The sequence below is a fragment of the Tasmannia lanceolata genome, unplaced genomic scaffold (assembly GCF_043159265.1).
Source record: "Tasmannia lanceolata isolate RefF3 unplaced genomic scaffold, GAP_Taslan_0.1 ptg000006l, whole genome shotgun sequence".
Classification (NCBI taxonomy): domain Eukaryota; kingdom Viridiplantae; phylum Streptophyta; class Magnoliopsida; order Canellales; family Winteraceae; genus Tasmannia; species Tasmannia lanceolata.
In genome coordinates this window covers 20,270,346-20,275,240 of record NW_027518683.1, presented here as the reverse complement: position 1 = coordinate 20,275,240, position 4,895 = coordinate 20,270,346, and the positions used below count along the sequence as shown (strand labels likewise).

The 4,895-nt window shown below is 38.4% G+C and overlaps 1 pseudogene; it reads right to left on the bottom strand.

The window, feature by feature from the left end:
* Positions 1–2,745: 2,745 nt before the first annotated feature.
* Positions 2,746–4,691, bottom strand: LOC143878477 (AT-hook motif nuclear-localized protein 15 pseudogene; annotated as a pseudogene).
* Between the last annotated feature and the right edge of the window lie 204 nt (positions 4,692–4,895).

Here is a 4,895-nt window from a genome sequence, read left to right as displayed (position 1 = left end):
CTTGTTCCTTGCAACATGTTTAGTTGCTCCAGAATCTACCCACCAATCCACATCATCATTGATCATATTTACTTCCGAAATGACCGCAGCAATATCTTCATTTTGCACAAAGTTTGCTTGATTCTTTGCTTCCTTTTCTTTGAGATAAACTCGACATTGTTTCTTGAAATGTCTAGTTTTCCCACATTTCCAGCAAGCTTTATCACTCTTGGATTTTTTGGATGAAGAATGTGTTGCACCATTTCTTTTCCTCTTGTGACCTTTAGGTTGAGATGCATTTTCTATAACAAGAGCCTTTTGAGAATTTCCTTCCAATTCCAGATTATCCAAATTGCGAGAATTTTCTTCAATTTGAAGATATTCTATAAGCTCTTGCATAGTCATTCCATTTCTCTTTTGTTTCAATTCTTTACGGTAATATTTCCAATTCATAGGTAACTTAGAAATAATAGTAGACACTTGAAAAGTTTCATCTAAGTTACGGCCCTCAGATATTAATTGATTCATAATAAACTGTAGTTCCTAAACTTGAGCCATAAAGGCTTATTATTTAACATTTTATACTCAAATAATTGACTTACTCGAAACTTTTTGTGGCCAGCATCTTCAGACTTGTATTTATTGTCTAGATCCTCCCAAAGTTGCCTTGCTGTTCCATCAGCGAACTTTGCAGCATATACATCATAGAGAATGTTTGACAGTGCATTCAAAATGTGCCATTTGCACATGAAATCATCTTCACTCCATTTGAGCATTTTTGCAGTTTCATTAGATGTCTCTTCTGCCTTCTCTTCGGGTTTATTTTTTGTCAGTACATACGCTAACTTCATACCAGTAAGGAAAAAGAACAATTTTCCTTTTCAACGCTTGAAAAAGGTTCCATCAAACTTATCTAGTTTGCCAATCTGATTTTGGATTGATGACTTTACATTAATCTCCTCCATTGTCAAATTTTGTCTGAAGATTGTTGATTCATTGAATGAAGAAATTAATGCCTAAATCGAATGTAATTCGTTCTCTCCTTAAGACAGAATTTGCCCCTTATAAATCTACAAAAGATAATCAGCAAATTTGCCTCCCAAGATAATTTAGGCCCAGAAATTAATCTGTTTCAGTTACAAAATTGCAGTTTTGTAATTGAAGCAAAACTACAGAAGTAATAGAGGAGAGAACGAATCTGAAGAAGTTCTTTGAATTGAATCCTGGCCCACATATTTATAACCAACCAACAGTCATTTTCTATAGACATGTCTTTTCTAAACATCATCAATGAATAGACATGTCTATTGTCTTTTTATTCGAATCAATGTATCTTTACAGAACAAATGTGTCTGTTCACTTTCTATAAACATGTCTTTTCCAAAAGATCATCAATGAATAGACATGTCTATTAGAATCAATGCATTATTTCAAAACAGATGTGTCTGTTCATTTGAATCAATGCACCATTTCAGAACAGATGTGTCTGTTCATTCGAATAAACATGTCTTTATGAAAACTAGTTTGAAACAATGTGATTGTTGGTATAAAATTATGACTATTCACCAAAGATTGCAATGCTTAGTTATAGAATCATGACTGTTCACTAAAGATTGCAACTTTTCAGGAATATTGCTTTATGAATTTTGAAAAGTCCTATCAATGCATGTCGACAAAGGGCCGTGTTGAGATCGATATCCTAATCTACATATATGGAAAGAAATTACTGAGCTCAATCAGCTATGATTTGAGGCTTTCTGTCAACGACAAAATTGTTCAATTGGTGAGCCCTCCTATGAACTCATAATACAAAACCCCATCCATGTGACAAGCCTAAACTTCTGATTGTCTTCTTGCAAGGATGATCATTTATTTCTGCTGTACTCCACTTTCATTTGGTGAGCCCTCCTAGACTTTTTGTTTCTTAACAGTAAACGATTTATTTGCCCTTTTGATTAGTAGTAGAAAGAGTTAGATTAGGTTAAGCTTGATTAAATCAGACATGTTTTTGATAAGGATAAAAACTTATTCGATTGAATTATAAGATAACAACCCTGGATGATTAACAAATCCCATGCAATCTCACAGTATCTTTCTTTCTCGTATAAAACATGATATTTATTTAAAGAAGTTACCCACATCTAGACAAATAATATGACAAGAAGAGACATGACATAGAGAAAGATGCTATTCTCCTTGCCTAATTTGACTAGTTCAAAGGAAGTAAAAGGATCTCAAAACCCTCAGAATGCCTATTTAGGCATGTCAAGTCATACTGTAGACACCCAATATATAGGTTAAACTGACCTCTTGATGTGAACCGTGCATTCTAATTTCTAATGTCTCTGCTGCCTCACCCCAATTTGGAATGAAGCCACGCCTAATTAATAATGATTCAGATGAACCAAGTAAGAGTTTGCATGTAATCTCTTCTTTTCAACTCTTTCTATTAATGGCTATTTATGTAGGTCAGAAATGTCATGTCAATACCCTACAGCTAGTTTTGTCATTTACTTAAATAAATATCCAAACAGGAAAACCCATTTTCCACAACTACCCAAACTAGCAGAGTTATTATGAAACCGCATTCCAAGAAAAAGAGACTCAGAAGAGCTAAATAATAGAAGAAAATTAATAACTCTTACCGGTGATGAAGGCGTTCTCTTCAAGAAATTCATAGATTCGAGGTTCCCAGTGCATCACTAGACCTGTTTTTCTGATATGAGCGAATTCTTAAAGAAAATCAGATACAAGCCCATCAAAGTACATAAGATAATGAACGATAAAATAAAAAGAACATGTAACATCAGATTGACAAAAACTGTCTACCTTGTCTTGCTTTGTGTACAGACTACGTGAACAAACCATTACCATCCAAGAACGAGAAAACAAAGAGGAAATATTAAAGTCGAGTTAGTAAGATGGTGGTGGCCTTGGAGGAGGTGTAGCCCAACCATAAACATCATGGGGCAGTTGGCCATTAGGCAATAGATTGGGAGTTAGATTGTATATAGGCTCACCTAAACCATGAGAATGAGTAGAAGAATTACCACTGGTTCCTAAATTTAGCCTTGAAGATTGACCCAATTCCATCCCTTCTGTAGCTTCATCTTCTAGTGGTAGCCTCTCATATGTTGCATTGGTGAATGTTGCAGCAATCAGAGTCACCGGGCCCGCGGCCACCAGCGGGCCCGCCACGCTCCCTCCGACCACCTGACCCTGCCCGCCGGCCAAGTAAATAGTCAGCCCCGTCGCCCCTGCCGGAGAAGGGGCAGGCAAAAAGGTCCCCGACAAAGATAAGATTTCAAACCGCCCTTGCAAATTGATAACGCCACCCGCCCCCGCAGGCTGCCGGAGCATCACGTTGGTTACCATGCCGGTGCCGGAGAGAACACACACGCCTCGTTGCCTTCTCAAAGCAAAGGTGGATATACACTCGACTAGATCAATGCCATTGCTGATCTCTATCACATGGCTTCGGAGCGCGTTTGGGCTTTCCTGGGTTATGATTATTGGGGGTTTGGGTTTGTTTTTGGAGCCCGCTGGGCGGCCCCTTGGCCTACGTCCGGTTCCGGGTTCGACCGGATTGTCGGGATGGTCTTCGTCGGCTTCGCGGTTATCGTCTTCGTCAGGGTTTTGGCTGTTGGTGCTGGTGGTGGATGTGTTGTTGGTTTCCATGAGTTGTTGCTCTCTAATGGAGCCATGATTATCATTGGAGTTGTGTAGATGGAGAGATGGGGCTGAGGGATCTACCCCGCTCATACCCACATTTCCTGTCCACCAACGATTTGCCAGATTTGCTATTGGAAAAACCCTAGAATAAAATTCCTTACCTTTCTTTTCTAGACAATGATGAAAGAAGAAAACTGAATAACTGTTCACTTTAGCCTCTCTTTCTCTAACTCTTTTTGGTTATAGTTCTTTGTGCAAGATACTGTTTGGGGTCTGTTGGAAAATACCCCTCTGAGAAAAATCCAAGCTTCTCCCTCTTGTTGTTCTTTAAATTCTTGATTGAGATCTTATCAGAGAGATCCAACCCTCTAGCTTCTTGGTTGCTCTTTCTAGCTTGAGAACTGTTGAAGAAAACCCAACTGAGAAAATCAACAGAATTTTATTCTTTCCTCTAACAGAATTTTATTCTTTCCTCTATAACCTCTTTGCAAAACTTCAAATCATGTTAATCATCTAAACATGTTCCATCAATCTCACTCTCCTTGGAGATTTAGGTATTAAAATATGATAGAAGACCGGTGCCCCAATAACAACATCCTTCTATCTCACATCAGACCAGTTCAAGTCTTACAAACCAGCTAGTAGGGTTATCTTACACTTGGTTCCCCTTCATCACACTTATCAGAAAACATACTCTTGCATCAGATATCACCAATTGAAATCTACGGAGAAATACACCCAAACTCGAGAAATCTAGAGAGAAGAAAAAACAGAAGAGAGAAGAAAAATCTCACTTTCAACGTCCATAAATATTTGTATGACTGCCTTGGTTAGGGTTCATTTTACCTGAAACCCTAGTTTGTAAAGCTTCTCTTTCTCTCTCTCTCTAGACAAAACAAGTACAGATCTGAACTGAATTCTTTCTGGTTGATGAGTACCATAAGTAAAAGACCGGCCAGAAGTACTATATCATGGAAGGAGAAGATAAAACCGTTATCCTCTCTCTCTCTAACACTCTTCTTTCTGTCTGGTACTCTTCTTTCTGTTGTTTTTGTGGAAATCTCTCTCTCTCTCTCTCTGTATACGGTATATCTGGGGTAAGGTGCGCGTGAGGAAGTGGGAACACGTCACTGTCTCGAGTCACGCATGGTACCGAATGCCAATGTCCATAGAGCATCAAAGGGTCCCCGAGGTGAGAACCTAAACAAAACCCTAATCAGCAAGATAACAACAATGTCTTGTCA